Source organism: Heterodontus francisci, unplaced genomic scaffold, assembly GCF_036365525.1.
Source record: "Heterodontus francisci isolate sHetFra1 unplaced genomic scaffold, sHetFra1.hap1 HAP1_SCAFFOLD_70_2, whole genome shotgun sequence".
Classification (NCBI taxonomy): Eukaryota; Metazoa; Chordata; class Chondrichthyes; order Heterodontiformes; family Heterodontidae; genus Heterodontus; species Heterodontus francisci.
This window is the reverse complement of record NW_027141156.1, coordinates 1223264-1240347: the sequence shown is the minus strand read 5'-3', so window position 1 is coordinate 1240347 and position 17084 is coordinate 1223264.

Genomic DNA, 17084 nt, shown 5'->3' with positions numbered 1-17084 from the left:
CGAAGAACTCTAGCAAATTCGTCAAACAGGATTGACCCTTTATAAAACCATGCTGACTCTGATGGATTGTGTTTTGACTTTCTAAATGTCCTGTTATTACTTCCTTAATAATGGATTCTAACAATTTCCCAACGATAGATGTTAATCTAACTGGTCCATAGTTTCCTACTTTCTGCCTCCCTCCCTTTATGAATAACGGCTTTATATTAGCTTTTTTTCATCCACTGGAACCTTTCCCGCATCCAGGGAATTTTGGAATATTATAACCAATGGAAAACTATCTCTGCTGCCACTTCCTTTAAGACCCTCTGATGCAGGCCATCAGGCCCTGGGGACTTGTTTGCCTTCTATCCCAATAGTTTGCTCAGTACTTTGTACCTCGTAATGATGATTGTTCTAAATACCTCTCTTTCTGTAACCTCTGCATTACCTGCTACTATTTAGATAGTACTACTGCCCTCCACCGTAAAAACTGAGGCAAAATGCTGATTTAGTGTCTCCACCATTTCTGTGTTCCCCTCCATCAACTCCCCAGTCTCATCCTCCAATGGACCAATATTCGCTTTAGCTACTCTCTTACCTTTTATATACTTATAGAAGTTTTTGCTATCGATTTTTATATTTTGTGCTAGTCTTCTTTCATAATTTACCTTTCCTCTTTTTATTACTTTTTTAGTACCCCTTTGTTGATCATTAAAAATTTCCCTATCTTCCAGCCTTTGCAACATGGTATGCCTTAGTTTTTATCTTTATGTTATCCTTAACTTCCTTGCTTAGCCTTGGATGTTTTTCCCCCTCCTAGAGTCTTTCATCCTCTCTGGAATATATTGTCGTTGGGAGGAATTGAATATCTCCTTAAACATCTGCCACTGCTCATCAACTGTCCGACATTTTAGAGCTCCTGCTCAGTCCACTAGGGCTAAATGTGTCCTCATGCCGATGTAATTACCTTTGTTTAACTCCAGAACGTGAGTGCGGGACTCCAGTACTCACTCTCAATCTGAATTTGAAATTCTAGCATGCTATGATCACCCTTCCATCGAGGATCCTTAACTATGAGATCATTAATTAATCCCACCTCATTTCACAATACCAAATCTAGAATAGCCTGCTCCATCGAGGCTACCTTTGCCAATTTGATTAATCCAGTCTATATGCATATTAAAATCACCCATGATTATTGTCGTACCTTTCTTACAAGGCCCAGTATTTCTTGGTTCATACTGTGCCTCACTGCAGAATTACTGTTCGGGGGCCTATAGATTACTCCCACCAGGGACTTCGTTCCCTTGCTATTTCTTATTTCTACCCAGACTGATTCTACGTCTTGAAATGTAGTGCCTATATCATTTCTCACCACAACACTGATCTCTTTCTTTACTAACAAAGCTACACCTCCTCCTTTTCCTTCCTGTCTATCCTTCCAAAATACTAAATCCCCTGCGAAATTCAATTCCCAAGCCTGACTTCCCTAAAACCACGTCTCACGAATCGCCACTAAATCATACCCATTCGTCGCTATTTGCACTGTTGGCTCATTTATTTTATTCCAAAGGCTTCGTGCATTCAGATACAACGCCTTTAAGTTTATTTTATTATCGATTTTCAAAGATACATAGACGTGCAATGGAACTGAGACCTTAACAGCCACTGACAGCTCCATCCCCACCCTGCTGTGAGGCTCCAGGTTGTGTTGCAGGAGGTGACACAGCTCTGTGACCACCTCCTTATTGAATCAGAGTCACCTCACACACTGCTCCTGGGTTAGGTGTAGGTAGGAAAAGTGCTCGTGGAAAACCCGGGGTGGTTAGGACAGAGCCCCCCCCCCACTCCTCCCACTTTACAGACCTTCCCCTATCTGCAGCCTCTGCTCCATTTGTTGGTCATATTACAGACCCAGAGACACTGTAACTACAGTCCCCATACCTCATCCAAAGTTGGGTCACCAAATCCTCTGTCCCCGCTTAATGTCTGCAGCAGCTCACAACACAACCTCCAGAAAACCATCCACAGCACCTCCACTAACTTTACAATAGCAGAAGTAAGTCAAAAGCCCCTCACCTGTAAGTTAGGTGCCTGGTCCTTTTGAATAACATTGGAGGGGGTTCCTCGTGCTGCTGAATGTGTGTTCACCTGACAGTGACGACACAGGCGGTCAATAGACATGCACAGAAAAAGTGTCAAAGAAGTGAGTCAAAGCACTCTGAATGGCTTATTGACGTCAACTGAAACCCTTCCTCACACTAACAGCATTTGCATGGTATACCCAGGCTAGTTCCCTGCCCAGCATGGGGCACTGTGCAGGCCACACTAGAAGTGGCCGGCTGTGCAGTTCACATTATTTTTTGGATCCAGGATTCCATAGCATTGGCATTAGTGTCAACACAGATTGAAAATCAGAGCAGGGGAAGATGTAGAGTGAAAGTGACTCACTTCAAAAGGAGAATTATATAAAGACTTGAAGGCATAAGATTTTCAATAATATGTGAAATGGACAGGGGAATTGGAGGGGTGAGGCCATGGTGGGATTCCAACACAAGAATGAGAATACTAAAATTAAGGTGCTGCCACACTGGGAGCCAATGGACAAAGAACAAAGAACAAAGAACAGTACAGCACAAGAACAGGCCATTCAGTCCTTCGAGCCTGCGCCGATCTGGATGCCTGCCGAAACTAACACCTTCAGCACTTCCGGGGCCCATACCCCGCTATTCCCTTCCTATTCATATATTTGTCAAGATGTCTCTTAAACGTTGCTATCGTATCTGCTTCCACCACCTCCCCTGGCAGCAGGGTCCAGGCACTCACCACCCTCTGTGTAAAAGACTTGCTTCGCACATCCCCTCTAAACGTTGCCCCTCTTACCTAAAGCCGATGTCCCCTATTAACTGACTCTTCCACCCTGGGAAAAAGCCTCTGGCTATCCACTCTGTCCATGCCGCTCATAATTTTGTAAACATTTATCATGTCGCCCCTCCACCTCCGTCCTTCCAGTGGAAACAATCCGAGTTTTACCAACCTCTCCTCATAGCTAATGACTCCAGACCAGGCAACATCCTGGTAAACCTCCTCTGTACCCTCTCCAAAGCCTCCACGTCCTTCTGGTAGTGTGGCGACCAGAATTGCATGCAATATTCTAAGTGTGGCCTAACTAAGATTCTGTACAGCTGCAGCATGACTTGCCAATTTTTATACTCTATGCCCCGACCGATGAAGGCAAGCATGCCGTATGCCTTCCTGACTACCTTATCCACCTGCGTTGCCACTTTCAGTGACCTGTGGACCTGTACGCCCAGATCTCTCTGCCTGTCAATACTCCTAAGGGTTCTGCCATTTACTGTATACCTCCCACCTGCAATAGACCTTCCAAAATGCATTACCTCACAATTGTCCGGTTTAAACTCCATCTGCCATTTCTCCACCCAAGTTTCCATCCAATCTATATCCTGCTGTATCCTCTGAAAATCCTTGTCGTTATCCGCAACTCCACCAAACTTTGTGTCGTCCACAAACTTACTAATCAGGCCAGCTACATTTTCCTCCAAATCATTTATATATACTACAAACAGCCAAGGTCCCAGCCCTGATCCCTGCGGAACACCACTAGCCACATCCCTCCATTCAGAAAAGCACCCTTCCACTGCTACCATCTGTCTTCTATGACTGAGCCAGTTCAGTTTCCATCTTGCCAGCTCACCTCTGATCCCGTGTGACCTCACCTTTTGCACCAGTCTGCCATGCGGGACCTTGTCAAAGGCTTTAATAAAGTCCATAAAGGCAACACCCTTCCTTCATCAATCATCTTCGTCACTTCCTCAAAAAACTCAATCAAATTAATAAGACACGACCTCCTCTTCACAAAACCATGCTGTCTCTCGCTAATAAATTTGTTTGTTTCCAAATACGACTAAATCCTGTCCCGAAGAGTCCTCTCTAATAGCTTCCCTACCGCTGACGTAAGGCTCATTGGCCTATAAATTCCTGGATTATCCTTACCACCCTTCTTAAACAAAGGAACAGCATTGGCTATTCTCCAGTCCTCTGGGACCTCACCTGTAGCCAATGAGGATGCAAAGATTTCTGGCAAGGCCCCAGCAATTTCTTCTCTTGCCTCCCTCAGTTTTCTAGGGTAGATCCCATCAGGCCCTGGGGACCTATCTACCTTAATGATTTGCAAGACACCCAACACCTCCTCATTTTTGATAATGAGATGACTGAGACTATCTGCACTCCTTTCCCTAGGCTCATCATCCACCAAGTCCTTCTCCTTGGTGAATACTGATGCAAAGTACTCATTTAGCACCTCGCCCATTTCCTCTGGCTCCACGCTTAGATTCCCATCTCTGTCCTTGAATGTGCCAACCCTTTCCCTGATAACTTTCTTGCTCTTTATATGTATAAAAAACCTTGGGATTTTCCTTAATCCTGTTTGCCAATTACTTTTCATGACCCCTTTTAGCCCTCCTAACTCCTTGCGTAAGTTCCTTCCCACTGTCTTTATATTGCTCAAGTGCTTCATCTGTTCCTAGCCTTCCAGCCCTTGCAAATGCTTCCTTTTTCTCGGTCAGTGAGCACAGGGTTGATGGGTGATCGTGATTTGTTGTGAGTTAGGATACAGGCAGCAGAGTTCTGGGTGGGCTGTGGTTTATGGAGTTTTATAACTGGGAGGGTGACAAGGATAGATTTGGAATAGTCAGGTGTGGATTTACCAAAGGCACAGATGAGGGTTTATGCAGCAGATGGGCTGAGGCAGAGGTGATGACGGGTGACATTGCAGAGGTGGTGGTTGGCAGTGTTGGTGTTGGGAGGAATATGGCGATGAACTCAGCTCAGGTATCACTATAACTCGAGGTTTCAAACAGTCTGTTTCAGCCTCAGACACTGGGGAGGGAGGGGAATGTAGAGTAACACTTCTCCACTATTGTGGTACAAAAAGTGTTGGATTGAATGGGATAAACTGAACCTGTTTGTTCATTGATCGTAATTAATGTATGGCTGTAGAGTGGAGTTTGTGACAGAGACTGATAACAGTGGCTTAAGCCTTCCCAAGATTTACATGACAAGAACAATACATCAGTGAAATATGGTTTGATGCAGAGACTTACCAGGGACACCCATAATAGCGAGGATGGGATGGAAAATTGTTTGAATCATCTTCAGAGCATAATTGATCCGCAATTCTAATGTCATCCAAATATAATCAGCAGTGACCAGGCTAAACCAAGGGAAAAATGTCCTGCTGTCCATTGTTGTAACATTCCAATCCATTGTCCTCAGATTCTGACCCATTGTTGTAATATTCCAATCTATTGTTCTCAGATTTTGATCCATCCTCTCTCTCTCTCTCTCTGTCTATCTCTCGCTCTCCCTCTCTCTCTCATTCTCTCTCTCTCTCTCGCTCTCTCTCTCTCGCTCTCTCGCTCTCTCTCTCTCTGCAGCCACGGATCACTGTTAGTGCCAGGGGTAATGCTGCCATTGTGACTATGAGTTCACACATTGAAAGGAGTCCCTTATTAATAGAGCAGGGAAATCCTCCAGTGACAGAATTAGGGTCCATAGTGACTGACATTGATTACGGTCACTGAACAAACATTTTCAGTTAACCCCTTTCAATCCAACACTTTTTTGTACCAGAATAGTGTAGAAGTGTTAGTCAGTCTCGATAGGATATATGAGGTTTGTTGAGGGAAAGAATGGTGGAAATAGCAGAGGCACTGGCCAGAAGTTTTCAATCCTCCTTGGATCTGGAAATGATGACAGAGGACTCCTGTTTATAAAAGGAGACATTTGATAAACCCTGTAATTTCTGACCAGTCCGACTAATGTCGGTGGTTGGAAATTTCTAGAGGTAGTAACCCTGGACAAAAATATATCTTTCTTGGAAAAAACATGGGGTAATAAATGACAAACAGCACGGATAGATTAATGACCATTCACGTCTGATAATTTTGATCAAGTTCATTGATGACATAACTGAGTGTTGATGAAGATAATGTGTTTCCTGCTATGCATACGAACTTTCAAAAGACGTGTGATCAAATGGCAGTTCCTAGACCTGTTGTGAAAAATGGAACACATGGATTAAGGTGACAGTGGTAGTGTGGATATGACATTGACTCATGGATGGAAAGCAGAGCAAAGTGGTGAACATTGTTCAGACTGGGGGAGGGGGACGAGACAGTGCTGTTTCTCATGGGTCAGTATTCGAAACAGTGCTCTTCCTGACATGTAGATAGGTATACAAGTGAAAGAGACTTATATGTAAAATTAAAAAAAAACATAATTCCAACTCTTGCAGAGTACATGAAACTCATAACTAAGTGTTACAAAATGCAAACAACAGAATTATCCAACCTCGCAGACCGTTTTATTTATTTATTTATTCTAGACTCTAGTCCAACACAAATTTATTTCACTCTGTAATTTGTTTTTGTGTGATTTTCATCTTGAGTGTGCTTGAATGTGTAGCGTATATTTTTTATGATATTATTTAGATCCAGTTTAGATTGTTAACTATAATAAACTCACCTCTTGTTAAAACTCAATAAACTTGTACTATTGGTACTTTCACGATCACAACAAAGGTAAAAGGTAAAATACTCACTGAGGTGGTCAGCACGTCCACTGTTAAAAAGGAATGCACCCTGTTGCGGTGAAATAAAAGATATGACAAGTGGGTAGGACAAGTGGAGAGCCTGAGACGCCTCCCCACCTGGCTGTAACAGAAATGTGGAGGTTCTCGAGATCATAACCCAATGACAAACGAGAAATTGGAAGTGTCATAGAGTCACAGAATTATACAGCAAAGAAACAGTCCCTTCGGCCAACTGTGTTCATATCAGCCATCAAGCCTTTCCATTCTAATCCCCTTTTCCAGCACTTGACCCGTAACATTGTAAGCTCGGGTTTTTCAAGTGCTCATCTAAATACATCTCAAATGTTGTGAGGGTTCCTGCCTCGACCACCCCTTCAGGCAGTGTGTTCCGGATTCTAACCATCCTTTGGGTGATTTTTTCCTCAACGCCCTCTAAACCTCTTTCCCATTAAGTTAAATAAATGCCCCCCTGGCTAATGACCCCTCCACTAAGGAAAAATGTTTCTTCCTATTTACTCTATCCAAGCCCCTCATAATTATTCGTCTTTTCTGTCTCTCTCCCTTTTTGAATAAAGGAGTTGCATACAGAGTGAAGTAACTTGGGACAGCCTAAAATCCCTCTATGTTGAAAAGTTGAGCAATATAGCTGGTCAGTTAGGGATTATTCTCCGTCCAAAAGCGAGGAAACCGGAATCTTAAGGCTTGTGGCTAACCATTTTTCAATTGAATCTAAAGACTCAAACAGAGTTTGAATCACTAACAGATAGAGTAATGTTAGCTAAGGTAAAACTAGAGCAGAATAGACTAGAATTAGAATTCCAGAGAGAGAGAAAGAGCAGAGTGACTGTTAAGAAAGGGAAAAAGTAAGAGTGTTCCAGAAGCAGAAGGAGGAAAGGGAGTTAAGGTGGCTCAAACAACTAGAGGAAGACCCAGTCCACCAAGTGAATGTACAGCTTGTGAGGGAGCTACCCCTCGCTCAGGATCATGTGCTGAGCTCTTAAAGTTCTCCCAGTACATTTCAAAGTTCAATGAGGAGCATGTGGGAGAATCTTTCATCACTTTTGAAAAGCTTGCAAAGCAGCTGCATTTGCCAGCAGAGAAGTGGACGCTGTTTTTACAGAGAAAAATAACAAGAAAAGTCCATGAGGTTTTTCACTGTTGCCAGATGAAACGTCATCACATCAAAAGATGACTAAAAATGCTATCCTTGGTGCATATGAGATAGTACTGGAAGTATACCGTCAAACATTCCGAACCCTCGGAAAGCAGCCAGACTAAACTGACCTCGAGTTTGAAAGAGTTAGGTAGCTTAGGAATGTGGTAACATAAGAGCTGAAGTAAGCCATTCAGCCGATTGAGCCTGTGCTGAACACCCATTCATACTAATTCTATATTAAACCCATATTTCTACCACATTCCCACAATTCCCCGATCTCTACTAGGGGGAATATATAATGGCCAATTTACCTATCAACCAGCATGTCTTTGACTGTGGGATGAAAGCAGAGAACACGGCGAAAACCCATTCACAAGGAGAACTTGCAAACTCTGCACCAGCAACGCCCAGAATCGAACCTTGGTCGCTGAAGCGGTGAGGCTGCGGTGCTAACCACTGCACCACTGTATCACCCCGTGTGGCTATGGTTGATCATCCACTTTAATGCCTTTTCCCCCACATTATCCTCATATCTTTTTATACTCATGATATTTAGAAAACTGTCAATCTCTGCTTTAAACATACTCAATGACTGAGCTTCCACAGCCCTCTGGGTTAGAGAATTCCAAAGATTCAGAACCCTCTGAGTAAGGAAATTTCTCCTCATCTCTGTCCTAAGTGGCTCCTCTCTCTTATTTTGAAATTGGTTCTGGACTCTCCAACCAGGGTAAACATTTTAGCTGCATCTACCCTGTCTATCCCTTTAAGTATTTTCTAGGTTGCAATGAGATCACCTCTCATTCTTCGAAACTCGAGAGAATACAGGCCTAGTTTCCCCTATCTCTACCCCTAACCAAGGTTCTATTCAATTGCAGCAAGACGTCATTATTCAAATCAACTTGTGAAAAAGGCGAACATACCATTTGCCTTCCTAATTGCTTTCTGCACCTGCATGTTTGCTTTCAGTGACTTATTGATGAGGGCACCCAGGTCCCTTTGTACATCTACACTTTCTAATCTCTTACCATTTAAAAATACTCTGCATATCTATTCCTCCTACCAAACTGGCGAAGCTCACATTTTTCCACATTATATGCCATCTGCCACATTCTTGCCCACTCACTAAGTCTGTCCAAATCCCCTTGAAGCCGTTTTGCATGTTCCTCACAACACACATTCCCACCTAGTTTTGTGTCATCTGCAAACTTGAAAATATCACATTGGTCCCCATATCGGGATAATTGATAAATATTGTGAACAGCTGGGGCCCAAGTACTGATTCCTTCGGTACTCCACTTTTCACAGCCTGCCAATGCAAGGATGGCCCGTTTATTCCTACTCTCTGTTTCCTGCCTGTTAACCAATCCTTACAGCGTGTCAGCATATTACCTCCTATCCCATGTTCTTTAACTTTGCTAACCAACCTACTGTGGGGCACGTTATCAAAAGCTTTCTGAAAATCCACCGGCTCCCCTTCTCTATTTTGTTAGCGACACCCCAAAAAAAAACAACAGGTTCATCAAGCATGATTTCCCATTCATAAATCCATGTTGACTGCCCAATCCGATCCATTTGTCACATACTTTAGAATAGATCCTAGTACTGATGAAAGGCTAACAGGTCTGTAGTTCCCAATTTTCTTTTTCCCACCCTTCTTAAATAGTGGGGTGACATTTTCTACCTTCCAATCCACAGGAAGCGTTCCAGTATTGAAAAAAATTATGAAAGATGATCACCAGTGCAGGAACAATCTCCATTGCTACTTCCTTCAACTCTCTGTGATGTAATATATCAGATCCTGGGAAATTGTCAAACATCAGCCCTATTAATGTCTCCAATATCGTGTGACAGGTAAAAACTTTTCGTTCCTTTTTCATTTTACAAAGTTAAGCTTAAGATTAAAAATGGCTGGAGATCTCGGACCCGTGTCATGCTGCTCTTGCTCAATGTGGGAGCTCTGGGACATGGCTGATGTCCCTGACTCCTTCACGTGCAGGAAGTGTGTCCAGCTGCAGCTCTTGTTAGACCGCATGACGGCTCTCGAGCTGCGGAAGGACTCACTTTGGAGCATCCGCGATGCTGAGGAGGTCGTGGATAGCACGTTAGTGAATTGGTCACACCACAGATTAGGATTGCTGAGGGAGAAAGGGAATGGGTGACCAAAAGGCAGAGAAAGAGCAGGAAGGCAGCGCAGGTGTCCCTTGCGGTCATCTCCCTCCAAAACAAGTATACCGTTTTGGATACTGTTGAGGGAGATGGCTCACCAGGGGAAGGCATCAGTAGCCATGTTCATGGCACCGTGGCTGGCTCTGCTGTTCGGAAGGGCGGGAAAAAGAGTGGAATGGCTATAGTCATAGGGGATTCGATTCTAAGGGGAGTAGATAGGCGGTTCTGTGGTCGAAAACGAGACTCCCGAATGGTATGTTGCCTCCCAGGTGCACGGGTCAGGGATGTCTCAGATCGGCTGCAGAACATTCTGAAGGGGGAGGGTGAACAGCCAGTTGTCGTTGTGCGCATAGGCAACAATGATATAGGTAAAAAAACGGGATGAGGTCCTGCAAGCAGAATTTAGGGAGTTAGGAGTCAAGTTAAAAAGTAGGACCTCAGAGGCAGTAATCTCAGGATTGCTACCAGTGCCACGTGATAGTCAGAGTAGAAATGAAAGAATAGTCAGGATGACTGTGTGGCTTGAGAGATGGTGCAGGAAGGAGGGGTTCAGATTTTTGGGACATTGGGACCGGTTCTGGGGGAGGTGGGACTATTACAAATTGGACAGTCTACACCTGGGCCGGACTGTAACCAATGTCCTTGGGGGTGCTTTTGCTAACACTGTTGGGGAGGATTGAAACTAATGTGGCAGGGGGATGGAAACCAATTGAGGAGGTCAATTGACAGTAAGGAGCCTGTAGCCTGTAAGGAACTAGATAATGAAGTCAGCGTGACTAAGGGGAAGAGTAGGCAGGGAGCAGATGATGAACGCAAAGGGACTGGTGGTCTGAGGTGCATTTGTTTTAATGCAAGAAGTGTAGTAGGTAAGGCAGATGAACTTAGGGCTTGGATTAGTACCTGGGAGTATGATGTTATTGCTATTACTGAGACTTGGTTGAAGGAAGGGCATGATTGGCAACTAAATATCCCAGGATATCGATGCTTCAGGCGGGATAGAGAGGGAGGTAAAAGGGGTGGAGGAGTTGCATTACTGGTCAAAGAGGATATCACAGCTGTGCTGTAGGAGGGCACTATGGAGGACTCGAGCAGTGAAGCAATATGGGCAGAACTCAGAAATAGGAAGGGTGCGGTAACAATGTTAGGGCTGTACTACAGGCCTCCCAACAGCGAGCGTGAGATAGAGTTACAAATATGCAAACAGATTATGGAAAGATGTAGGAGCAACAGGGTGGGGATGATAGGAGATTTTAATTTTCCCAACATTGACTGGAATTCACTGAGCGTTAGAGGTCTAGATGGAGCAGAATGTGTAAGGAGCATCCAGGAGGGTTTTCTAGAGCAGTATGTAAATAGTCCAACTCGGGAAGGGGCCATACTGGACCTGGTGTTAGGGAATGAGCCCGGCCAGGTGGTTTAAGTTTCAGTAGGGGACTACTTTGGGAATAGTGATCACAATTCTGTAAGCTTTAAAATACTCATGGACAAAGATGAGAGTGGTCCCAAAGGAAGAGTGCTAAATTGGGGGAAGGCCAACTATACCAAAATTCGGCAGGAGCTGGGGAATGTAGATTGGGAACAGCTGTTTTAAGGTAAATCGACGTGTGATATGTGGGAGGCTTTTAAAGAGAGGTTGATTAGCGTGCAGGAGAGACATGTTCCTGTGAAAATGAGGGATAGAAATGGAAAGATTAGGGAACCATGGATGACAGGTGAAATTGTGAGACTAGCTAAGAGGAAAAAGGAAGCATACATAAGGTCTAGGCGGCTGAATAAAGACGAAGCTTTGAAAGAATATCGGGAATGCAGGACCAATCTGAAACGAGGAATTAAGTGGGCTAAAAGGGGTCATGAAATATCTTTAGCAAACAGGGTTAAGGAAAATCCCAAAGCCTTCTATTCATATATAAGGAGCAAGAGGGTAACTGGAGAAAGGATTGGCCAACTGAAGGACAAAGGAGGAAAGTTATGCGTGGAGTCAGAGAAAATGGGTGAGATTCTAAATGAGTACGTTGCATCGGTATTCACCGAGGAGAGGGACATGACGGATGTTGAGGTCAGGAACAGATGTTTGATTACTCTCGGTCAAGTCGGCATAAGGAGGGAGGAAGTGTTGGGTATTCTAAAAGGCATTAAGGTGGACAAGTCCCCAGGTCTGGATGGGATCTATCCAAGGTTACTGAGGGAAGCGAGAAAGGAAATAGCTGTGGCCTTAACAGATAGCTTTGCAGCATCCTTAAACACGGGTGAGGTCCCGGAGAACTGGAGAATTGCTAATGTTGTCCCCTTGTTTAAGAAGGGTAGCAGGGATAATCCAGGTAATTATAGACCGGTGAGCCTGACGTCAGTGGTAGGGAAGCTGCTGGAGAAGATACTGAGGGATAGGATCTATTCCCATTTGGACGAAAATGGGATTATCAGTGATAGGCAACATGGTTTTGTGCAGGGAAGGTCATGTCTGACCAACTTATTAGAATTCTTTGAGAAAGTGACAAAGTTGATTGATGAGGGAAGGGCTGTAGATGTCATATACATGGACTTCAGTAAGGCGTTTGATAAGGTTCCCCATGGTAGGCTGATGGAGAAAGTGAAGGCGCATGGGGTCCTAGGTGTACTAGCTAGATGGATAAAGAACTGGCTGGGCAACAGGAGACAGAGAGTAGCAGTGGAAGGGAGATTCTCAAAATGGAGACATGTGACCAGTGGTGTTCCACAGGGATCTGTGCTGTGACCACTGTTGTTTGTGATATACATAAATGATTTCCAGGAAAGTATAGGTGGTCTGATTTGCAAGTTTGCAGACGACACTAAGATTGGTGGAGTGGCAGATAGTGAAGGGGACTGTCAGAGAATACAGCAGAATATAGATAGATTGGAGAGTTGGGCAGCGAAATGGCAGATGGAGTTCAGTCAGAGCAAATGCGAGGTGATGCATTTTGGAAGATCCAATTCAAGAATGAACTATACAGTAAATGGAAAAGTCCTGGGGAAAATTGATGGACAGAGAGATTTGGGTGTTCAGGTCCATTGTTCCCTGAAGGTGGCAACGCAGGTCAATAGAGTGGTCAAGAAGGCATACGGCATGCTTTCCTTCATCGGACGGGGTATTGAGTACAAGAGTTGGCAGGTCATGTTACAGTTGTATAGGACTTTGGTTCGGCCACATTTGGAATACTGCGTGCAGTTCTGGTCGCCACATTACCAAAAGGATGCGGATGCTTTGGAGAGTGTGCAGAGGAGGTTCACCAGGATGTTGCCTGGTATGGAGGGCGCGAGCTATGAAGAGAGGTTGAGTAGATTAGGATTATTTTTATTCGAAAGACGGAGGTTGAGGGGGGACCTGATTGAGGTGTACAAAATCATGAGAGGTATGGACAGAGTGGATAGCAAGAAGCTTTTTCCCAGAGTGGGGTATTCAATTACTAGGGGACACGAGTTCAAAGTGGAAGGGGAAAAGTTTAGGGGGGATATGCATGGAAGGTTCTTTATGCAGTGGGTGGTGGGTGCCTGGAACGCGTTGCCAGTGGAGGTGTTAGATGCGGGCACGATAGCGTCTTTTAAGATGTATCTAGACAGATACATGAATGGGAAGGAAGTAAAGAGATATAGACCCTTAGAAAACAGGCGACATGTTTAGATAGAGGATCTGGATCGGCGCAGGCTTGGAGGGCCGAAGGGCCTGTTCCTGTGCTGTAATTATCTTTGTTATTTGTTTGTTCTAGTTCCCCATCCCTGATTACCATGAGAGAATGGCGGGCTTTCATCTTGAACCATTGCAGTCTGAGTTGTGAATGTGTTCCCTCAAACAAACTAACGTTTAGTATTTTGAGGAGGCAGTTTCATTACTGAGTAGTTCGGAATGAGTTGGGTCAGAAATCTAGGATGAGAATTTTAAAATTGAGGCAATACTGGACCAGGAACCAACGTAAGCCAGTAAGCATAGGAGTGATGGTTGAACGGGACTTTGTGCAAAGGTCTGTTACGGACCCGAACCCGATGGGACCCGATGACATGTGTCGGGCCACTCTTCCGAACTCCACCTTTGGGCTTGGGTCGGGTCGGGTCCGTTTCTGGGGAAAATTGACGTGACCTGGGCCGGGTCGGGCTCGGGTCCCATGTCGTTCCGTCGGGTTCGTGTCGGGTTTTTGTTTGTGACTTGCGCAGGCCTTTAACTTGGTACGAGTTTGGATAGGAGTTTTATTTGTGCTGATATTTATGGCAGGGGCAGCACGGCTTCGGTACACAACAAAGCTGCCTCTAAGCTGTTAATTTAAACACTCAAGGACAGGTACAGCACGGGGTTAGATACAAAAAAAAGAAATACGGGGTTGGATACAGAGAAAGTTCCCTCCACAAGGAAAGGTTGAGACTGTACTCATTTGAGTTTGGAAGAATGTGAATTGATAAGAAAAAAAAAGAAAAGTGCAAAAAAAAGAAAAAAAAAACAAACGGGGTGAGATTCAGTGTCAAGCTTCCTCTGCACAGTCCCCATCAAACACTCCCCAGGACAGGTATAGCACTGGGATTGGCTGGACAATTTGGAGCACTTCCTGCCAGCAATCAGGGGAAACAGCTGCACCTGTGCTGCAGCAACTGCAGAGTGGAGAGTGGAGACTGCAGCAACTGGAGAGTGGAGACTGCAGACTGGAGCAACTGGAGATAGGAGACTGGAGTAATTGGAGAAAGTGGAGAGTTGACTGCAGAGTGGAGAGAAACCATCAAGAAAGGCTGCAATTGTTTTGGAGAGGTGGGTGTCAGGGCACCTGAAGGACTCTAAATTTGAACTGTTTGGGGAAGGGAGAAGAGGCCGGAAGACTTGGGTGGGTCTGCGAAATCCAGTAGGGGGCCCCTGTATTTGTATTGGTGCTTGCACACAGGGAGCTCCCTCCCCACCCCAACTTCCTGCTCAGAACAGCTGGCGTTGCCCGGGTGAAGACTGTCTTGTTAAAAGCGGAAGAGGAGAGTACCGGGCGGCTCCAGCCGTCCCAGGCGAAGAAGTCTCCCCCAACTGGAAGACGACCAACAGTTTTGGACTAATTGTTACAAAGGTGCTCCAACTGGCAGTTGGATCAAACATCCCTTTCAGCCTTTCTCTCCCTTCCTCCACTCAGTCGCCTCAGTCACCTATCCTCCCCTTTTCCTTTACCTTCCTACCCCTATCCTCCCCATACTCACACTCCACATTGTTTACAGTTTGTTTGTTTTTTGTTTCAATTGTGTAAAATCGCTTTGCTTCTTGGGGGTGGACGTGGCTCTTGGACCCCATGGCAAGCCCTCCTTCGCCGGTGGCGGGGCCTTCCCGTTTATATGCTGCTGCGGCTGCAGCAGCTGCACCTGTTTCCCCGTCACCGGTCATATTAATAACATCGAAGCTTGGGATCAAGATTTATGTCCACCAAAGCATGACGGTAGAGGCATGCGTGAAAGCAATGGCCGAGGCTGTCGGCCCTTTGGCCATTGTTGCAGCCTCTAAAATGTACGGGAAGGCAGTGTTTTTCCTGAAGACCGAGCGGGCGGTGTCCCTGGCTCTGAACAAGGGGCTCACCGTCAGCGGGACCTTTCTGCCAGTGGACCCCCTGGAGGCCACTGCGCAAAGGGTCATTTTATCCAACGTCCCGCCCTTCATTCCTGGTGAGCTCGAGAGGCGCGTCCACTGGACATATTAACACAGCCCGAGTCTGAGCTCAGCGCAAAGCCCGATGTCGGGGAGTCAATTTGCCCCAGGGCTGGGCTCAGGCCCAGAGTAACTAAAAAGAAGGAGGGTGTGGAGGCCTCTGATGACATGGAGGTCTCTGAGCCTCTGCACCCAACTGGGAAAAAGAGGAGAAGGCACCGCTCCACAGAGGTGACAAGGGGCCCTGAGGTGCAGGGTCCATCTGTTGGAGGGGAGCTGTCTCCTGTTTCAGGTCCCCAGGTTTTCCCTACCACCAAGATCAAGGCTGCAACGCCCGGGCAGGAGCTCCCTATTCCTCAGGATGGAGTCCAGGGGGAGACACCTGTATGTGTGGCCCCTCCAGGGGAAGCCAGTGGAGCCCTGCATGTTGTGGGGGAGCCTGGGGACGCCTGGCGCATTCTGCCACTGCCACTGGGTCGGCTGGCCTGAGTAGAGGGGCGAGAGGGGCACCAAAGGGTTGGCCCTCCCAGCCGGAGTTCACATTGGCGGAGCTGACTGGCGCCCTCCACCAGCTCTCAAGGGGCAAATCCCCAGGTCTGGATGGGTTGACCGTGGAGTTCCTCAGGGCGTTCTGGGACGTCCTGGGGGACGATTACGCGCGGGTCCGGGGGGAAAGCCTGGCGACCGGGAGATGCCCCACTCATGGCGCAGGGCAGTCACTGTCCTGCTGCTGAAGAGGGGCGATCTCCGCCTGCTTAAAAACTGGCGTCCGGTCTCCCTCCTCAGCACGGATTATAAGATCTTTGCCCGGGCTATGTCTACCCGCCTGGACTCTGTGCTGGCCCACATGATCCACCCTGACCAGTCCTACACGGTCCCGGGCCAGTCCATCTGGGACAACATCCACCTGGTCCGGGACCTGATCCATCTTTCCCAGAGGACTGGTCAGTCGGTCGCCTTTCTCTCCCTCGATCAGGAGAAGGCGTTCGACAGGGTGCATCACGAATACCTTTTCGTAACTCTGCACGCTTTCGGACTCGGGCCACATTTCGTGGCCCGTGTCCGACATTTATACGCCGCCGCAGAGTGTCCAGTCAAAGTTAACGGGTCCTTGACGGCGCCCCTTCGCTTTGGGAGAGGAGTGCGTCAGGGATGACCCATGTCCGGCCAATTGTATACAATCTGCATGGAGCCCTTCCTGTGCCTGCTTCGCAGGAGCCTGACGGGATTGGCTCTGCGCTAGCTGGCCATGCGGGTCGTCCTCTCAGCCTACGCCGACGACGTGCTCCTCGCAATCACAGATCCCGTTGACTTGCGGATGCACGACTGCCAGCAGACCTTTTCTGCTGCATCCTCCGCGAGGATCAATTGGGAGAAATGTTCCAGACTCCTGGTGGGTCAGTGGCGGGTGGACTCCCTGCCGGAGGAGATGACACCTTTTGCGTGGAGCACCACGCACCTCCTCCGTCTGGGTCTCCATCTTAGCCCCGCTGATGAAGCCTGGCCGGCAAACTGGCAGGAGTTGGAGGTGAAAGTCACCGCTCAGCTGGGGC